This window comes from Chelonia mydas, chromosome 9 (assembly GCF_015237465.2).
Source record: "Chelonia mydas isolate rCheMyd1 chromosome 9, rCheMyd1.pri.v2, whole genome shotgun sequence".
Classification (NCBI taxonomy): domain Eukaryota; kingdom Metazoa; phylum Chordata; order Testudines; family Cheloniidae; genus Chelonia; species Chelonia mydas.
Genome location: NC_057855.1, coordinates 81981559 through 82003648, shown reverse-complemented (window position 1 = coordinate 82003648; position 22090 = coordinate 81981559). Strand labels below are relative to the sequence as shown.

The window sequence follows — 22090 nt, the reverse complement described above, 5'->3', positions numbered from 1 at the left end:
GCACATTCAGTTTTAATACTCAATCCTGTACCATCCATACAAATAAAATATAGTCCAATGGCTTTATGGACTCACAAGCTCCATACTTCCAGCCACTTCAAAGTGGAGAATAACAGCATTCCCAAGTAGCCTAATGGCTTTGCTGGATGGAGCTATGGTCTATTTCTTTAGAAATGTAGATATGATCCAGACCCTCCCCCAGGCTGGCAGGAGCAGATACAGTTTGGCTCTCTGTCAAACACACTTTAATAGGCAGCTGAAAAGTTCTGTGGCATCAGAGGTCTTTGCTTGCCCTTGTCGGCTCCAGGAGAATGGTGAGGAGATGCTTAGTGTGAAGGTGACGGTCTTGGACTGTGTCAGAAATTAAAAGGTACCTCTAGAAGTGCTTAGATAAAGAGGGGCCATGAAGCATAACAGATACCTTAGACAGGACTGGGTAAAAGCAGAGACTAGCTCACATTCTGAGTGATCTGTAATGGAGAAAACAAGCTTCCCCTTTCCATACAGCCTAAACAGGGGCCCAATCCTGCAATTGTTTATTCACATGAGTAGCTCTTACAACCTTCAGGCCACCTGGAAATGCAGTTACTGCGCACGTGTGCACACACAAACACACCCTTTGAAGTGGCTGGAAATGTTGGGTTCATGAGGGTGAGGACATCGAGCCATTTAATGAATGATGCAGGTCAGGGTGCCAGAATGGAGGGGCCATGCCCCCCCCACTTTTTAACATGGGCATAGTTTGGTGGTGAGGGGCCACGTTCCCCGCCCCGCAAACTGCAAGCCTTGGGCAGGCACAAAGCAGGGCAGGCAGGGGCTGCTGTGCTTCATGATGGAGGAGCTGATCAGGTCCCTTGCCGCAAAGCGCAGTCCCTGCCCGCAGCGCCAGCCTCCTTCCGGTGCGGGCCCCTCTCATTGGCCCCATCCCTGCTCCTCTTACCCCCAAGGCCCCACCTCCAGGCCAGGCCAGGGAGCCAGGGGGGAGCCCTGGACCCTCCACCTGTCCTGGGCGGCACACCCAGGGTCCAGGTGGCAGGGAAAAGGGCTAGGGGCTGCTCTCGGGCCCCTGGCCCAGGACAGTTGGAGGGTCCCCGAGTTTACCACCACCCGGCTCCAGCTTTTTTCAGCCTGGCCAAGGGGCAGGGCCTCAAGGGGAAGAGGAGCAGCAGGAAATGGGACGATGGAGAAGGCGGGGCCACAGAGGCGGAGCCTTGTGCCCCCCTCCCCCCACTTCTACCAAGGTTCCAGCGCTCCTGATGCAGGTTATAACTAAGCATTCTTAACTGTACTCCAACCCTTTCTAAGGAGGAGAGAGGAGAATATATGGAAGGATTGCCCTTGAGAATAAAGGTTTTAGAGGTATGCATGCCCTCTGGCTCCAATACCCAAAACCCCAGAGGCATGGACGCACAAGTCCCCAGAGTTCTGATAATATTTTACCATCCGCTTCTGAACAGAGCACAACTGTTCCCAATTAAATTTCAAAGTATAGAGCCCACAGGTAAACACCACCAAAGCAAATTTGTTGCCTAACATGTGCTTCCCTAGCTTAGATTCAATTATTCCTTTCTCAGTTGCTTGTGTTTGCTGACGGTGTCTCAGGTGATCTTGCAGGTGCGGCAACCAGCAGGTGCATGTATTGGTGCCAGCATTACACATCTTCATACCAAAGAGACAGAGTCATCACACGAAAGAGGAAAACTTCCTCCTTTTAGCTAAAACCAAGAAGTAGTGCCACTTGGAACCATGCAAATTAGACACATACATGCTTTTAGCATTAGATCATCAGGCATTCTACTGCAGCAAGGGGCTCAGGAATCTAGGTAGATCTATCATAGTTCTAGCGACTGATACAACTCTCAAGTACCATGTTGACAAGAATCGTACAGTGGCTAAATACCCTCCCAACCTGCTCACCATATTGGAAGCAGGTCAGAAGGAAATAAAGTAAAGCTTGGCAAGTCTGAACAGAAAGCACTGAGCGAAAACCTTACTTGCACTGACCTAATAACAGTTGAGTCATATCATCAGTAAGGGTAAGAGGCTCCTCAGGAGCCTGAAGGAGAGGTGAAAAGACCTCACCCATACTCCCAATTCCTGTTCTTCCATCATAAAGAAAGCATCCATTTCTTTACAAGGACCTTATCAAGTAATTTTAGCCGAATATAATTTAGGTTTTTTATTGTAAAAACGAAGCAGGAAATGCTTTACAAAATCCAGTATAAATGGAAATGTTTCCTGGGCTTGTTTTTAAATATTTCAGTAAAAAGAGGTGTTAAGGGATTTAAAGGTTCTCCAGCAGTACTGGAAACCCAAACTCAACAGTGTTGATCAAATGGGTAAGGGGCATTATTCCTGATATCTTGGTCAAATTGCAAGATCTACTGACTTTGGGATGTGCTCTTACACAGCTGTTGCAATGTACTCCAGAGGAGACTATTGTTTAGCAAGAGACATAGTAATTCCTGCACATCTAGGGTGAAATCCTGACTCCACTGAAGTCAATGGGAATTTTACTGTTGACATGCATAGGACCAGGATTCGACCATAGATGTTTGCATGATATAACTAGATCAGTTTTGAATAGACTTAGTTACACTAGAAAGTGCAAGTTTTCTAATACAGACCAGGCCTTACATCGCATTAAGGTCATTGGTGAATTTTATCAATATATATTAGGCCAAATTCATTCTTGCTGAACTTCATTGTCTTCAACAACTCTTGAGTTTTTTAGAGCAGCCTTGTGAATTGTCAAACCCAAACAGCCTTTTGAATTCAACATTTAGTTTTGTTTTTACAGACACTTGACCCCTTACTGCTGCCAGTACTCAGGCAGCGCTGGGCTTCTGTCCTCAGCAGCCCCATCCCACAAATATCCCAAGTATGCGTTGGCCGCATTTTCATTTCATTGTGTGGTTTCTCCATTCCTTTGCTGATTTAGTCCAGGCCTCTCTTTTGCATTCTCAGATAATGAAAACCATGTGTGGTTAAAATAAAATCTTCAAAACACACAAACCAGTTTCATCTGCATTATCAAGACTGAGAAAAATGTTTAGGGTGGTTCATTTGTCCCTATAAATAGGATCAAAATGTTAATCTGTGCATTAGATAAAAAGGTTGGAATCAACTTCTACTTTTTAAAAAGCAGAAATAATTCCCATAGCATAAGACAAAGTGACCATGGAAATGCATTACCTAGCCAGAGATTTATGTTGCATGTTATTCTTAGGTAGTTTTTCCTGATATGTCAGTTAAGACATGCCAAAATAATTCAGTTAATGCAGATCTCTAATATTAATAAAAACTCGCAGTGGATAAGGGGAAAAAAAACTTAACCATGGCCTGATGTTAGCATAGAATTAATTCCCTGGATTTTGCCCATATATCACAGCTCTAGCCTTGTTTAGGGCCAGATTCTAAAAGCCCTTTTCATGCTGAGAGGCACTTTGTTCCACAAACAGTCATACTGAAGTGAAATGGCTACTGGCAGAGTGTGGGTATCAGAATCTGGCCCTTCATTTTTTCAGGTTTTTATTTGCAGAAAGAAGCCAAGTAAATACATATTTTTCTATCCAATGGCTAAATATTGATAACTTTTTAATTATTCATGAGCCTCACAGATTATAAATACCTCCTTCTGAGAAACTATGACCCAATCCTGCTCCTGAGGGACTATAACCAGGCTTGGTTGTGGTAGTACTGAGACAAACCTAGGTCACAGACAGGCCTGTTATGTGGTACCAGTGGTATGAGGTGAACTGCAAAGCTTTTTTTTTTTTTTAAATTAATGGAAAGCTGGCTCAAGATCCTGTTTAATCAATGTTTAAAAAGTCAGAGCAGTTTAAAACTGATATGCATTATTCTTTCATCATAATGATGTGTGATTTGCATTTTTAAGTACTTTATGAATATTAAGTCTCAAAACCCCAGGGAAAGGGAATATTATTGTACCCATTTTACAGATGGGTAAACTGCAGTGCTGAGTGGTTAGGGCCGATCTACACTTAAATATTTTGCCAGTATAGCTGTGCCAGTTAGGGGAGTGATTTTTTTTTCAACAATATATAGCTATGCTGGCAAAAGCCCTAGAGAGGATGCAGTTATACCAGCAAAAACTTGCTTTTGCTTGTATACTTATTTTGCTCAGGGAACTGGTATAAGCAATGTTAGCAAAAGGATTTGTTTGTTGGTATAGGCTGCATCTACACTAGGAGGTTTTGCCAGTATAGTTATATCAACAAACCTTTTAAACACAGATCTGGCCTAGGTGACTTTGCTCAAGGACACAGGAAATCAGAGACCTTGTTTACACACAAAACTTGCACCAGTTTAATTAGAATTGGTTATTAAAATAAATTCAGTATAAACAGTGCAAATACTGATGAAGGGACTATTAAATCAAATACACCTGGTTTACATCCATTTACTTAAGGTCCATAGTTTACCAACACAATTTAAAGCAAGAGTTAAACTGATTTAAGTGTCTTCATATTAAGGGCTTGCACCAGTTTGACTAGATAGATTTTTAAATCAATTTAGTTAAATCAGTGTACTTGTCTAGTATAAGCAACGTCCTAGTTTTATGTTCTAACCATTATTGGTGTATTATATGCATTAACAGTGGCTGCACAGAAAACAACCAAAAAATAATCCAAGCTCCCCATGATTTTCACCTATTTTGTTCTAAAATAGAATTGTGATTTAAGCTTATATGCATATGTCATTAAGGATTCAGAATCTCAGACAGTATTAAACAGCTTCTTCTGTTTTTTAACCAGAAGTTTGCTATTCAGAGATAAATTAGACAAGAGTCATCCTGGGAACTAGAAGTTAAAAAAAAAAAAAAAAAAGGCTACAGAGATCTGAATGGCCCTGCTTATAGCTGAGCATTCTCTGCAGGACAGCGAATACAGAAGAACTCTTTGGACCACTAAGGAAAACACGTGAAGATCTGGCTGTTGTAAACACGGAGAGGGCACTTATGTTTTCATCACCAAACTGGCAATACATGACTTGCTCACCACAACGTGTCATGTTAGATTTTATTACAGGTGGCTAACTAGCATTGACTTCCTGCCACTACATCCATGTGCAAGACTCCAGCACCCAGGCCTTGCCCACTTAAAACCATCACAGCAAACACCACATTTAATACCCGATTTTAGAAACAAACTTCAAGGCAGTCTATATTTCTCCACTGCTCAGGGAAAGAGTTGTTTGCTTATTTATTTATTATTTATTTTTAAAATATATCAGTCATTAACTCTACCAGATCAGAGCCACTCATTCATTCCTCATTCTCTGATCTCTCACTTAAGCCAACTGTTTGGTTCACACTTTAATGGCCATCAATATACACAACACATTTACACAGGTAAGATTTAATAAGTTATTATTTAGAAAATACATCTGGGTGTCTAAGTAAAGAAAAATTACAACAGCTTTGCAAAACTCCACTTGTTTGGAGGGGTTTAACAGACAAGAAAAGTAAATATTATACTGCAGACTTAAACTTTAATTGGTCTTATGATTCTTTTGCTTTATTGTTTCCTGTCATCCCATGGGCAGGGGTTGGGAGATCTTTGCCTGAGCTGTTAAAAGTTTCATGACAGTTTTGCAAGGCTGAGTTACATGCAATATTACAGAAATATTATGGTTTTATGGTGTCTTCTGATACACTTAACTGCAACATTTTCATACAGACAAACTGTCAATCTAAGTGGTAAATCCAGTCTAGAGATACTTGAAGCATGAACCAAATATTTTTACAAGAACTGAAACTATCTCCGTGGCACCGGGCCTGCAATAGATTCACTCTATGTAGCTGGCTGGCACTGCATTCCAAAGCAGCTTTGGGATGCTCTCTATTTTACTCTGAATAAGAATTTAACAAACTAGTGAATCATGCCGCCAATCTGGATTCATAAGAAAGCCATTTGCCTCCTCTCTCATAAAAGACAATGATCTAAAGCAGCAGTTCTCAAACTGTGGGTCATGACCCCAAAGTGGGTCGTGACCCCATTTTAATGGGATCACCAGGGCTGTCTTAGACTTGCTGAGACCCAGGGCTGAAGCCCAAGTCCCACCGCCCGGGGCCGAAGCTGAAGCCTTGGGCTTCAGCTTTGGCCCCACCCCCCAGGGCAGCAAGGCTTGGGCGGGCTCAGGCTTCTGTCCCCCCTCCTGGGGTCATGTAGTAATTTTTCTTCTCAGAAGTGGGTCGTGGTGCAATGAAGTTTGAAAACCCCTGATCTAAAGCAGTGATGCTCAGACCTCAGTGGTTCAGGAGCCAAATTAGCAATCAACATTACCCAAAAGAGCCACAGTAGTGTGAATTCATTGTTTCATTTACTAGATATATTATTCTCACAGCAAAATGACTGACCAATATTATTATTTTATCAACTTCAATTGGTCAATAACAAAGTAAAAGCATCCTGATTGGTTAATAATTAAATCACAGTGTTTTAATATCATGTGCTGCAAAGAGCCACAGGAGACACATTGAAGAGCCACTTGCGGCTCCCCAGGCTCAATCTGAGTATCACTGATCTAAAGACAATTTTCAGCTGATTAAATGAATACTGAGGGGGGAAGGGGAAGAGGGGAATTCAGCACCTTATGGAGAAGCTCAACCCCAAAAGTGATAATGCCCTATAACAGGGAAAGCAAGTAAGAGAGACAGATGAAAGTCCATCTGAGAAAATAACCACAAATTGGACCAAATAAGACACACAAAATTCTTGGTAACATGAAACTTGCCAATTTGCAGAAGCATCGTGGCCCAGATTTAACACAATGGCATAGATGCTGGAACTAGGGGTGCTGCCGCACCCCCTGTCTTGAAGAGGTTTCCATTACATACAGGGTTTACAGTTTGGTTCAATGGCTCTCAGCATCCCCACTATACAAGTTGTTCCAGCAACCCTGCACAATGGATTGAATTGTTTTGGCAAATCCTCTACTGCTTAAGGGCACTTCATACCTACAGCAATGGGCAGTTTGGAACACTTATCTGAACAGCCAAGAGAGTCAGATCCTCATTATATTCCAACTGGCTATAAGGAGAGAGCGAGCCTTCTACCTTATTGCCAGTCACTAAGCATGGCTGTTCTTACAATATTACAAACACTTGGTCTCCATGGAAGGGGCATACCTAGCAGCAAACACTAGCAACAGAGAACATTCCACTCCCATCCACAATAAGAGAAAAGCTCTGTAAAACTACTACCCTTAGAAAATCTTCCAAGAGACTTCCCCAATCAATGAATATCTACCGTTAGCACCAAAAGTCCATGAAAACAGGATGTACCACTAAAGTTCAGGAGCGGTGGGGGTGTCAAAAGAGGGTCTCCTGCTTATTTTTAAATTATTATTTAAAGAGGGAACATAATCCAAGAGTGGGAACAAGCCTAGAACCTTATGCCAAGAACAAGGATGTGCTTTTCCTTTATAAATTTACGCATGGCCCAAAGCCAAACAGCATTCTGCTCCAGATCCAAAATCCCTATGTTCATGGGTGTTCAGACTCAGGCTTTTTGATTTAAATCAAATTCTAATGCAAAATCTTAACACTGAGGAACAGTTGTACTTTCACTGGGGTAAAATCAATGGCCCCTTTAAAAGCCATCAACGTAACAGAATGAAGAATTGAGAGCCAGCAGTGTGCCCTAAAAAGATATCAACAGGTAGGTACACTCACAGCTAAACAATATTTTTACATTAGCGGACAAAAGGTCATTTCCCATTGGACCGTCAACTTCAGTTGATTATCGGGAATAAAGCAGCATCACTATTTTTTAAGATATCAGTGCCCTGAATCAATGTCAAATATTTCCCAATGTTAAAAAAAAAAATGGAAGCCTCATTGAGGAGTAGAAGTTTTACATATTTATTATTATGTTGTGAAATGTGAAAGTTCTACTTTATTATTTATTTTGTGCTAGGCACTGTACAAACACAGAGCACAGAGACCCATTAAGACATCCCCATTAAGAAACTCATTATTTCTAGACTGGCTTCACAGGGAGAAAAAAAATGGGATGAGAACATTTGCAATCCAAAAATCATCAATTTCACCAGCATGGTAAGGAATGCTTGGCAGTGAAACACTGCAGCCCTACTATTAAATACGAAATGAAAACGGTCAGTCCGTTTATATGGAACGTGGAGGATGGGGAGGAGGAAAAACATTTAATTCTCTGTACTCCCACTCAGTCTTAATATTCTTTTACAAAGCGAATGGCTTGCGTTAGTCAGGGTACATCTGAAAGTACATAATTCAAGCCTTCATTTACAATCATAAATCTTCTTTATTCTGGAAAGATCCCTACCAGGTGGCAATGAGTGCATAAATTGTTAAAGCCAACATTAAGTGCTTGTGTATCGCAAGCCATTTTGCATTTAAAAACATTAGCTCTTGAATATTAATGTGGATGGCATATATACCACCATGGGAACTCCATGGAAATTCACCAATAACGTACCATAGAAGTATTGCCATATAACCCACTTCAGCATAAAGAAGCTGTAAAAAGACAATTCTCCAAAGCCACTTTCACTATATAGTATCTTTGGAAGGTGGTGGGGCAGAGATAAAAGTACTTACCAACTCTTTCCATATGGATCAAACATTCATGCTATAGCCTCTCCAGTCTAGTAACTTACGGAATGTGATCCTCTGACCTTAAGTACTTCCAAATCAGCTGCCCTTTTAAGTATACTATATTCTAGTGAGATTTTATACATTCAAATCAAAAGTAAGAGTATGGTCTGGTGGCTCAGATATCACATTCTACACTACATGTGGACCACAGATTCAATTCACAGTCATTAGACTGCCAGGCTGGCAAAGGGCAATATTCTTTGCTCCATTTCCATGAGCAGAAAGAGCCAACAATGTCACTTCCTACTTTGGAAATGCGGAAGCAGCCCCTGCTCTATAGCATGCTTCCTGGGACCTGACTCAGGGCTCTAGGGGTAGGGAGCCTTGGTCACCAGAATAAATATGAGGTGGCAGAAGTGGAGAACAGCAGCAGTCACACTCTGCAGTGTGCTTCGCTCTGCACCCCACAGATCTGCAACTGAATTTCCAGTCAGGCATCGATGCTGCTTCCTTGAAAAGCCAGGTAAGCTAATGTGAAAGGTACATTGTCACAGGGTAGCTAAGCAGAGACACAAGGCCTCTGCAGATCTTAGGAGATCCACCGATTTAGAGGACACTGACAATTGCCCCTTCCATGGTGGTGGAATAGGAGGCTTTTCCCACTCCCCTTCCACCCCCCACCCCTCCAGAAAGAAAAGGACATTGTGAAGGAAATGTTGCAAGCCAAAACTTGGAATTTCCTGCGTTATCCTCAGGGAAAACCCACACAGTGGGGAAGAACCTGGCACTGAGACAGGGAATGCCTCAGAAGCAGCCAGACCTGTCTTATGGAGACACTTCACATTTCAACATGGAACAAGAACCCTCCATGGATAAGAGCACTCCTGGTATAGTCCAGGTAGAATCTCACAGAGGCTTCTGTGGACTTGACACACAGTTTTGGAAGGAGCGAAGGTGGGTGTAGTGGAGAGGGAGAAGAAAAATTAAAAGCACGTGAAACGTTCTCACAGACAAACCACAGTATATGTGCGCTGTGGATTAACACTAACTCACTAAAGAAAACAGCCTGCCACAAAAGGTGTGTTGCCCTGCTAGGAGACTGGGCCTTCATCTGGTCATTCTCTGCGCATGACCATACAGAAGTGTTCATCTTAGAATGAAACTTCCTAGAGGCACAGCTCCCAACTACCCATAGGTTCAGTACAGCGCCAAGTTCACCAACCATGCTCACTAAATAATACATGGTTATACACTCGTACACACGCACTCTGTGCATTGGTGACCGATATTTTTATATTTGATAAGCACAATAGAGAATAAAACACTTTAATTAAACACTTCATATATAACTAGAGCTTCAATGCAGCAGGAAGAAATCTTGATACGGTATGGAAGCCAAGATTACACACACACATACTGAGCCCTGGGTATTTCTCTGTAAAATCGGAAAAGCAGAAAATCTTGAAATGTAGATTCAGACTTTAACTTTTCCCACAGCAGTGGAAGAAAACGAGAAACACCGCTGCCGTGAACGAGAGCAGCGAGCAACCTCACTTAAGCCAGCCTTGCAAAATTCTACTTGCCCAGTCACCCAGGGCAAGCAAAATGTCATTGCTGCACTTTTAATGACAATTTTGCAAGGCTAGGCTTAAATATTTGCAGGAGGTGACGGGTCAAATAATGACCCCAGGTTCTCAGACACCACAGTGATGGACAAAGAAACTAACCAGAAGAGAGGAGAGCAAATCTAACGCCTAGGTTTATGCTATCACAAATAATGCGGGCTCCACTGTGCCATAAACACTTACTTCTCTTACCTATTTTTGAGCTGGAGACAAAAGGATTTTCTTCTTTTTTTCCAAACTGACCAAACTCTTGTAGCTTTTTGGGTCAGCTACACAAAGGACGCCTTGCTGCCAAGAGAATTTTCACTTTGTGCTCTTTTTACCCCAGGGAGTAAAGGGCGAAACACTGGATTCAGGAGGGAAGGTGGCTGCAGTACACGACTCAACAGGCTGGCTTCACAGGCAGAGGCAGAGATGTTGCACTTCAGGGAGCTTTCACTGCAAATCCTTCCTTCATTCTCAGTGTCGATAAAGCAGGCGGGAGGAGGGTAGACCTTTTTTAATTGCAAAAATAATAGTTTGCTGGGGGGGATTCTGTGGGCCGAATTTATGGCTCGACTTTTTTTAATACAAATAATCAGGATCGACGTATAAAAAATCCAACTGCAGACCGATCAGACGTGCCTGGTTTCCCTGGAAGAAAGAATGTGGTTTATTTAAGAATGGCAAAAAGGAGAACAGAACTTCAAAAGTTTCCTCCGTCCCAGTGCAATTTGCTAAGTACAAATTCTGCTTGTCAAGCCCAGAAATGCACAGGAAACTCCGGTCCCCCTCTGCCCAGGGAGGGAAAAGCGGCCATCCAACCACTGCATTCCGGCCTCGGAGGAAAGTTACTGATCTCAATGAATTGCTCTCACACACGAAGTATTTCTTTTTTTAAAATATGCCTTCTGCACAAAGAAGTTCCTGAGCTCCCCAGACCTCAGGGACTGATCTCCCATTAATGGGAAAACATGGCTGGGGAGGAGAATATCCTGCAAAAAGAGATCAAGCCCAAGAAAAGCAGCTTCTCTCTTCCCTTTTCCTTCTTCCGACTCTCTCTCGGTCTCTCCCCCAGCCTGGATTCCCGCTGGGGCTGTGCGAGTATGTTATGAGAAGAATGCAGGAAACACACCTCCTCCACCTCCCCCTAGCAGCAGCCTTCCCAAGCCACACTGCAGTCCTGCTGCTGGAGCCTCATCCTCAAGACACCCAAAAGGAAAATCCCTCCGAAAGTTTAGCTGAACAGAGTCCAGACTGGAAAGAGCAACTTCAGCATGTTGTAGAACGGCGGGAGGAGCCAGGAGAGAAGGAAAGCCTTCCCAGCCACTCTTTTTATGTCTATTGGACAGCTCCATCTTCGGTGCAGTTTTCTGTTGGCTGACTGGCTTGTCAATCACGCCACAAACGTTTAAAAAAACCCAGAAACCCAAGACAAGCTTCTATTGTATTCTTGCTGGAGCAGCAGGGAGATTTAAGTCTGAACCTCTCGTCTCAGGAGAGGTGTACCGAGGACTCAGTGCCCCTGCAGGAAATTCTGTAAGGAAAATGACATCTAGTGAAGAACTACAGCCCCCTGAAGCAGCAGCTAAAAACCTGTTTTAATCTTGAGGAGGAAGGGGGGAAAAATAGAACCAAGCATCTCTCCTGAATTCCTTAAAATACCTTTCAACAAATTGGAAGCGCTGATAGCACCAGAGATCGGATATCGTTCTTTCACCTTGGTCACCTGAATCAGCTTGCTTGCAATTCGAATGAAGAAAATCAAGTTAAATGTGTGCACAAACTTTGTAGTGTAATAGTTGGCCTTTTATCTGTAGTGGCTAATTGGTTCATATTGGTAAAGGGCTTTGAAGGTGAAAAGCACTGTGAGCTCCTTAACTGCATATCATTGTGCACTGCTCATGCACACTCTGGCCCTATGATTTCTCTATAAATATGAGTTTATTTACACAATCCTATTTAGATACTAAGATATATATTGTAAGCTATAAAATATTTAACCACTTGATACTTGTAAAAGCACTCAGATCATTGGATGAAAAGTGTGATTACTATGTGTTTTATTTATTTTTTTATATATTGTCAAATATATACTTCAAGCTGTAACATATTTTTACAACTTGATACTTGTAAAAGCACTTTGAGACCACTGGATGAAAAACACTATTATAAAACATTTTTCATCCAATGATCTCAAAATGCTATTACAAATATCAAGCTGTAAAAATGTTACAGCTTGAAGCATATATTTGAATATATAAATATGATATATTTCATGAATATAGTCATTTATATATAAATATTATTATATATATTTGTTTACATACTTATACGAAAACCATTGTATGTAAAATTACATAATAATAAATAAAATACATATCATTGCACTTTTCATCCAATGATCTCAAAGTGCTTTTATAAATATTACTTTAAGCTTCACAACATCCATGTGAGGTAGGGAAGTAATTGTGATGTAAAAACAAGGGATGTTCTTGCGTATGTGCATTTGTGCAGTTCTTATTCACTGATATTTAATAAATAATGAAATAATAATAAATATATATTGATCTGGGTTCATTAGGCCTAATCTAGCCTTACTTCAATGCAGAAGAAAAATCAATATGAATTCAGTGGGACGAGTCACTTGGATGAAGTCAGTCATATGCTTAAGTGTTTCCAGGATTAGGCCCCACATTTTGAAAACATCAAGTCAATTCAGCACAGCTAAATGAGAACTCCAATTTACACAACATGCAGAAAATAACTGAAAGCGTGGAAAAAATAGATGATGACTAAATACATGAAAATCAGGTAAGTGCATTTAAGCAGGACACTTTAAAGGAGGAGTCCCCTGTACTAAATGTTTTACTCAAAAATAAAACTGTTAAATATTCTTCCAGAGCCCAAACCTGCAAGTTCTGAGCATCTAAAATCCCCATTGCCGTCCCAGAATTGCACCTGAATGATAGATCTGAGAAGAGTGTATGCTCCATGCCTTCTCTAGATTTGTACCAAATACAACCACAATATTGTCAACTCTCACGATTTTACGAAGTCTCATGATTTGTTTTTTTCTTAAAATCTCAACTCCTAGAATCATGTGATTACCTTTAAAAAAAAAAAAAGGAAAGGAAAGGTGAAATTCTAAGGAAGCTTCTTTCTAGCCATCCCGGTTGCAGAGTTAAGCTTGAAAACATCGCCCTCACCGTGCCTTTCAAAAACAGAAGACAAAGAGAAAGAACCCAAAACGTAATATTTCCAAATCTCATTATTTTTAATCCAATCTCATTATTTTGGGGGCCCTGCCTCATGGTTTTTCAACATTTGGGATTGGCAATACCACAACCATTAGTATGGTTGTAATTGTGCAAACCTCTAGCATAGTCAGGCAAAGCTGCTATCTACACCAGCGCTGGAGCCTGAAACAGATACGCTCCACTGGTGCAAATAGCCTCTTCGTCTGTCTGTTCTAGGGTACACTGCACCCCTGCCCTGCAATCGGGGCAAATCCCCAATCCAAACAAGGTCTGAGATAACAATGTGGCCCCTCCTCTCAAAGGTTTCAGAGTAGCAGCCGTGTTAGTCTGTATTCACAAAAAGAAAAGGAGGACTTGTGGCACCTTAGAGACTAACCAATTTATTTGAGCATAAGCTTTCGTGAGCTACAGCTCACTTCATTGATGAGCTGTAGCTCACGAAAGCTCATGCTCAAATAAATTGGTTAGTCTCTAAGGTGCCACAAGTACTCCTTTTCTTTATACAATAAACTCTAATCCTTTGTTTGCCACATCACCTCTCTGTGAGGTCATTTCATTGTCTGAAAAGCAGGATGGAGATTACTGGGGTGACAGTGTTTATTTGTTTTCTGACGACCTCTTTCAGTAACTTGCAATTCAAGAAAGAATAAGATGAAAAAGAAAGGAGGGAAGAGGTCTATCCATCATGGCAATTCATCTCCCTCATTTTATAGTTCAGGCCCAAGGCCTGCAAGTATTTGCACCATTGAGTAGCTTCATTTACTTTGCAGGATCAGGCCTTAAAGTAACACCAATTTCCAGAAGTGTTCATCAAGCAGCAGTTTCCACTGGCCACTGGTCAAACCGTGCTGCTTGCATTATAAAACTTGTCCAGTAAAAGACATTACCGCATTAGGGTTGCCAGGCGTCCGGCTTTCAACTAGCAGCCCTAGCAGCTCCAGTCACCACTGTTGACCAGGCCATTAAAACTCCAGGGTAGGCAGGGAGCCTGCCTTAGCCCCTACCAGGAGCTGCCTTAGGTAAGTGCCACCCGGCCTGAGCCTGCACCCCAAACCCCCTGCCCCAGATCGAAACCCCCTTCCGCATCCAAACTCCCTCCCAGACCCTGCACTCCCTCCCACACCCCAACCCTCTGCCCCAGCCCTGAGCCCCCTCCTGGAGCCCGCACCCACTCCTGCACCTGAACCCCCTGCCCCAGCCCTGGGCCCCCTCCCTCACCCAACTCCCTCCTGGAGCCTGCACCTCAGCCTCCTGCCCCAGTCCTGATCCTACTCCCACACTCCAAACCCCTTGGCCCCAGCCCGAAGCTCCCTCCTGCACTCCTAACCCCTCATCCCCAGACCCACCCCAGAGCCTGCACCCCCAGCCGGAGCCCTCACTCCCTCCCATACCTCAACCCCCTGCCCCAGCATAGAGCCCCCTCCTACACTCCTCGTTTCTGGCCCCACCCCAGCGTTCACACCCCCAGCTGGAGCCCTCACCCTCTCCTGCACCCCAACCCCCTGTCCCAGCCCAGTGAAAGTGAGTGAGGGTGGGGGAGAGCAAGTGACAGATGGAGGGGGCCTGGAGTGAGCGGGGGGTAGTGCCTCAGAGAAGGGCCAGGGCCGGGCCTTGTAGAAGGGGTGAGGTAGGGACGTTCAGTTTTGTGCAATTAGAAAGCTGGCAGCCACATACGTCATCCACCTTGTCTTGTCCAATTCAAGTCAGTTCAGTGGGACTATTATTGTGAGGAAGGACAGCCTGATGTGGCCCTTCACCTTTTAACTGCTTTACCCACAAGACTTATTTACATATGTTCACAAATCTATTATAAAAATAATCTGGAAACAACTTCAGGAAAATAAAGCAACCCTCCCCCAGAAATTCCAAAAGCCTGCACATATAAACACACAAGTTTTTTTCTGTAACTGATGCTCATTCGCTGGAAAAATTTAGCAAAAACAAAAGTAGGAACACATGTAAACAATTCATTAACATTCCCACAACATTTACAGCTAGAACAGGTAAACAGAGCACAATATATGCCAGAAGTTATGGTGAGGAGTGTGCTGGAAATACATAGCTATAGCTGGATGAAACATTTATAAATAACCCTGAAATATATGATCCTACCACATAACTGCCTACCTCCTGCATCCCAAAAGAAAACTTGTGGCATGGCAAATGGAGGTTCATCAACAAAGCAAAATATTTTTAAATTCACACTGTGAAAAATGGCTTGCCTTGCCCAAGGCATATTAACCTCAAGTCATCTTCCTCTGTTTATTCAAAAGAACATTAGTGCAGCGCTTTTTTAAACCAATCAGCGATAACAGCGTTATCTGAACAGGAAAAGAACAAAGAGAGATGCATGAAATCCAAATTCTCCTCAGAAAACGTTCTTCCTTTGCATCCTCACTCCCCCACCCCTCCAGCTAGCGCAGGACTCGTGAGCTATGGCACACACTGACTAAAGTGCTGCCAGATGAAGGAACCTAGCAGTTTTCCACACACAGATCACACTAGAATGTGGGAATTCAGGAAACAGCACAAGAAAGAGGTTCCTAATAACCACGCCAGCATTCTCCGGCCAAGTTATGCAATCATGCAAAGGTTACAATAGGTGTATTCAAGGCAGAGAAGATAAATATCACTGTGGAAAAAATTTGGAAGTAGAAAAATAAATCCTGAGCCCATCCTATTCCTAGAATAGTACTTGATAACCTGGGATCCCCCAATCTATGATTTTTGAGGGGCTGCCGCTCTTTGCATTCTTTAAAATGCCTTCATTTAAAATTTCTCCCTTCAGTAACCACTGCAGCTTTGTTCTCTTTTCTCCTCAGCAGCTGGAGTTTAGGAAGCTGCTCATATCACCCTCACTAAATGGGACAGATTCCCAGCTAAGCCTAATGTCCACTAAATACAGCTGAGGGGGTGTAAATGCTGCAACACCAGTGCCACCCCCATCCCTGGCATAGAAAGTGTGTTGCTGGTTATGGCCCCTGGGGCCATTATGTCAGCTGAGACTACACAGATCACAGCAGCACTGTGGCCGTTCCCCTTTTGCCCCAGCCTCCCTCCTACACTGAAAGCTCCAGAGGGGGCAGTGGTTATACTGGCTCTCCAAAGCCAGTGAGTTCCCCACTGTGAGAGTGGCACAAAGTTGCCAGAGAAGAGAATATGGCCCTACACATTCATTTCACTCAGAGATTTATGGAATTTCGAGCTAAAGCTGCAGACTGAGTTAAATACTGTAATATGAAAAGATCACACAATCAATAGAAACTTACAGGATGGAGCCAGAAAAAGAGATGTGGCTAGGAAGTTTACTGAAGGTAGAGGAGCCAAAGAACAGGTAGTTATGAGAGAGAATATTTCCTTGTCTTGCTCTCCCCATATAAATAAGATCATTAACATCAAGGGCTTTATTCTGAGCGAATGCAGTGGTTAAAAAGGAATTATAAGAATATTCTGTTTTTATTTTCGTCCACAGATCCCAGTGCTACAAAGTTGGCTAAGAATCATTATTGCTGCTTTATAGAGAAGGGACTGGAGGTACAGAGGGGATAAGTGATTTGCCCAACGTTAGTGAGCCAAAGGATGAGCCAGGAATAGAACCCAAAAGACTCATGATGCCTTTCCCATATTTTATCCAGTGGATAACACTACATACAAGAAAAGTCTCCTTAAAACTTCTCCTCAGCTGAGAACTGCGCCTTGTGAAAAGAGAAAGGTCAATCTACTTGGCCCAGCAGAAGTGAGGATGAGGCATACATTCAATGTGAAACAGGTCTTCGTACACCATGAGATGGTAATGATGGGTACTTGCATCCCAATGATATTAAAAATTACTACTGTAAAACCTAGCATGTTTGGGGTTATTAGGGAAAATTCTGCTTTCCAGAATACAGACATTTGAACAGTTATGAGCCATATCTAATGGAGAGCTTCAATGGAGAGCTTGAAAGCTCATCTCTCTCACCAGCAGAAGTTGGTCCAATAAAAGATATTGCCTTACCCATCTTTTCTCTCTCATCGGCCATACGGTCTTGTTTCCCCCCTCAGTGCTCACGGGTGTCTTTCTACAGCAGTTTATTAACCTGCTAATTCTACACAATACAATTTTAATGACCGTGTAATTTAGCAAACTGCTGCGGGGAAAGTAATTACTGTAGAAAACTTTTACATCGGCCTGGTCTACATTACAAAGTTAGGTTGACATAAGCCACCTTGCTTCTACCTAGCTGTGCATGTGTCTACACTTAAATTGGTCTCTTACCCATGTAAGTACCCCATTACAGCAACGCAGTAACACCTTCCTGAGCAGCACTGAGCCATGGTCTATGTACTGAGGTTGACACAGCACAAGTGTAGACACTGCATTACTTATGGCAACCCTAACAGTCCTCCAGCAGCTGTCCCACAATGCCCAACACTGACCACTCTGATCACAATTGTGAACTCTGCTGCCCAGGGGTCACAGAGACTGGAAGGCCCTGTCCCCTTTAAAGCCCTGGGAATTTTTGAAATACCTTTTCCTGATTTTCCAGCTTGGCAAGCATACTACCTGCTCTCCACTGTTGCGTGCAACTGTCCAGCTTACCATGCCAGCTACACGCTCCAGATGTGCTCCAGTTTGGAGTAGTAGACAGGAGATATTGCATCTCCTGGGCCTGTGAGGAGACCAGATTATGCAGCACAGCTATGGACCGGTTGTAGAAACACTGACATCTACAAGCAGACTGCAAGGCGGATGCAGGAGAAGGGTTATGACAGAGATCAGCAGCAGTGCCATGTGAAAGCAAAGGAACTGCGTGAGCCATATCAGAAGGCCAAGGAGGCCAATAGTCGATCTGGTGCCAAGCCACAGACCTGCCGGTTTTACAAAGAGCTGCATCACATACTTGGTATAGACACTGTACGCCACCATGGATACCTTCAAGGAGCCCAAGACACGGGCTCCTAGTGTAAATAGTGAGGATGAGGAGGAGGAGGAGGAAAGGAAGAGGAGGGGAACATGTGACCAGGTGGTCCAGCTATGCCACGAGCCAGGACCTGTTTGAGATTCCACCGCAGACCAATAAGTCCCGACAGTCGAGCACGGGTAAGCCCGATGCAGGGTAAGGAACCTTGGGTAAGTGTGCAAATGTGTTTCCCATTACAGTGATGTACTGATGGTGCCCCAACTTAACAGGTCACAGCCATTAATTTTTCATTAATTTACTCTCACTAGAAGAGACAGCAGTACAACAAAGAGGGGTAGCGGTGTTAATCTGCTTTTCATTCTTCTGTAGAGTTACGGGGGGCGCTAAGAAGCAGTTTGTTTATGTATACAGAGATGACCCTTGAATCCTCCTGAGAGATCTTGATGCAACTGTCACAGATGTACTCTGCAATCATCTGTCAAAGGTTTCTATGGATAGCAGCCATATTTATTCCTCCATGGTAGGACACTTTCCTATGCCAGTCAGCCATAACTTCAGCAGACACCATTGTAGCACATAAGCTAGCAGCATGTGGGCCTAGGCAGCTTTTGGGACACCAGCAGCAGCTGCGCTCTCTGTGCCTTTGTTACCCTCAGGAGTGAGATATCAGCTAAAATCGCCACTGGCTGTGGAAAAGGCTGCCAATATTCAGAGCCAACACTGATGTCGGTGAAGCGTCCCCGATGATTCACCAACACTTGCATAACCATAGAAAAGTAGCCCTTTCTGTTGATGTACTCAAAGGCAAGTTGATCTGGGGACATGGGTGCTGTCTATTGCACCACTACAGTTCGGGAACCCCATTACTGCGAATTTATCCCTTATATCCTGCACATTGCCAAAAGTCACAGCAGGAGACAATTAATGGCCCTGCACACTTGCATGACAACAGCCCCCACAGTGGATTTTCCAATTCCAAAATGATTTCCCACTGACCAGCAGCAACCCAATGCTGCAAGTTTCCACAGTGAGATCACTACTTGCTTCTCCACTTTCAGTGCAGCTCTCATTTTGGTGTCCTCCTGCTGGAGGCCTGGGCAGAGGTTAGCACACAGATCCAGGAACAAGAAAAGGAGGACTTGTGGCACCTTAGAGACTAACAAATTTATTTGAGCATAAGCTTTCATGAGCTACAGCTCACTTCATCGGATGCATGTAGCCTTGTGCATCTGAAAGTTCTGCAGTCACTGCTCGTCATCCCAAGCCCGCATTACAATGCAATCCCACCAGTAAGTGCCTGTTTCTCAGGCCTAAAAGCAGCGCTCCACCATCTATGGCTGCTCTGTGAATGCCACCAACAACCTTGAATTGGTTCTCACTATGTTCCACACCAATCTGCCCTCCAAGAAATCATCATGTTCCCCGCTGATGTGGTTCTTCTTACAGCTCTGCAAATACCATCCAATGTTTGCAACACTTATGATAGTAGCATAGAGCTGTGTATGCCACATGCTTCTGTCAGAGAAGGCTGACAGGGAGGGGGGGGAGGATGCATGGGTTTGTGAAATTTTTACAAAGTCACAAAAATTATGGGGTGGAGAGAGTGGCATGTTGGGAAGTTGACCCTTTGCTCACAGCCACCCCTGCTAGACTCATTTCTGTCCCACCACGGACTGCCAAAACTTCCCCAAAAATAGTGCGCTGAACAATGGTGAGTTGTACATCAGGATACCTACCACACTGTTCATTGACACAAGCACTCCTGGTGAGTATGTGCAACGCTGATGGAAGGAGCCAAGTACACATGCGCACAAGCACTATACTAATTGTGGCGGCTTTATGCCAACGTAACTAGCGTCGACCAAAATTTGTAGTGTAGACATGGTCATAGATAGCCTCAGACCCTGTTTATCCCAGGCTTTACACTGAATTGAGGAACATGGTTCCAGCTAATACTAGGATTGGCGGTTTAAACACAGTTCCTTAACCCAGTTCCCAGCACAGAGTAGTTGGGACTTTAGTGTGTGCAGTGGAACAAAAGCAGCCTCACCCACTGAAAATGGAAAACAAAATGAGCGACAATGTTTCCACCGTTAATCCCTTTCGGCTACAGCCTGTAAGGGAAGTGCTATAATTAGCAAGCACAGGCCCCCTTTTACAGAGCAATTTGGAAGAAATAGTTAGAATGCTGCTAAGCAATCACCGACTACAGAAAAATTAAATTAAATGTATTGGCTTCACTCTGGCTATATTCATGCCCAACTCCCACGGACGTACATGGGAGTTTTGCCTAAGAAAAGGCTTCAAGATCAGATTCGTAAGAAGGGATTTGATTTAATCATCTTTAAACCAAGTATATTAATAAGGACCTATCTCACAGAGGACCTGTGAGCATGCTGAGATCTTTGGGTGTAAAATACTATTACTGAAGTGTTTTAGGATTTAAAAGTTTACTGTTTGTCTCTACATAGGATCTGATCTAAAGCCCACTGGAATCAATGGAAAGACTTCCATTGACTCCAGTGGGCTTTGGATCAGATCCACAGTGGACTGTGTGTTATAAAACAGTGTATAAAAAGGCGCTGTAGTGCAGGGGCCGCTTTCCATGCACTTCAACACAGTGATCATTTGATCAAATTAGGTCATATTCATCAATGACTATTTAAATGTGGGAATATCAATCACAAACGCCATTACCAGTGATATCAGTAATTATTTGTATTATTATTAATATTACTCTACTGATCTCCTTTTTTCCCCCTAATGTAGACACATTATTAAGGAAAGGTGCTACAATAAAAAGTGATAGAGGACATGGAATTCCAGTATAATCAATACTTCACCACAATGAAAATTATACAATTTACTCTTCCCAACCAAAATTAATGCTTCTGTTCTACACTGCAGTTTATTTGTCTTAAAGGTCACTTACAAAGAAAAATATTAGACTCGTGCATCTCTTTTTTCCCCCTCTTTGTGTTGTACATAGAAAGCCATATTTTTATATATTATAATATAGATATACACACACACTTTTTTTGCATTTGAAATTAGAATTTGCCCTGTACGACTCTATGATGAAGAACTAACAATATGATGATACCACAAAAGAATGAAAGTTTAGCAAGTGAGAAGGAAAAGGGATGTTTAGTCAGATAGTGTATTGTTTTGTGTTGTTAACAGCTATTTAACTGCAGTGATTATTGAACATTTTGAAGAAAGGAAGTGTTTACTAAAATTTCAATACGCAGTTCTGAGAACTCACAATAGAACATGTTCTGAGACATTCAGCAAGTCCTCCAGAAGAAGCAGACTTCATATTCTTGATATTCCTAAGGCTAAAAAAGGCAAATTTTCTTTTCGGAAAAAAGAAAGATCTTTCAGGCCCTCTTTATACATCATAAAGAAGCAAAGTAACAACAATAACAAGAAAAGAAAAAGAAATAAAGAACACAAGCCCATTTGTATTTAAGTCCTTTGCAGCTCACTTTTAATATTAGAGTCACAGAATTGAGAGCTGAAAGAGATCTAATTGATCTTTTTATCCACCCCCCTGCAAGAATAAGAGTATAGCCTCAATCCTACAACGAGCTCCACACACACAGACACCTCCCGCTTCCCCTACATCTGAGTGGAACTAATTACAGGATCAGCCTATATCCTCCCAATAAAAGCAGCATTAAATATTAAACTGATTCTGAATATTAACTCTGACCAAAA

The 22090-nt window shown here is 42.8% G+C and overlaps 1 protein-coding gene across 6 annotated transcripts in view; it reads right to left on the bottom strand.

Moving 5' to 3' along the window:
* The window catches only part of AMOT (angiomotin), an 83465-nt gene that overhangs the window by 51328 nt on the left and 10047 nt on the right, over positions 1–22090 (bottom strand). For 2 of the 6 annotated variants that reach the window (XM_037908488.2, XM_043522307.1), the window contains exon 2: positions 10420–10860. The exons of 1 other annotated variant lie outside the window; for it this stretch is intronic. The gene's annotated coding sequence lies outside the window, so the exon portion shown is untranslated. Of the gene's footprint in view, positions 1–10410; positions 11711–22090 lie in introns of those variants that run through there. 3 more of the 6 variants (XM_027822525.3, XM_043522308.1, XM_007060159.4) reach the window with 3 other exon arrangements.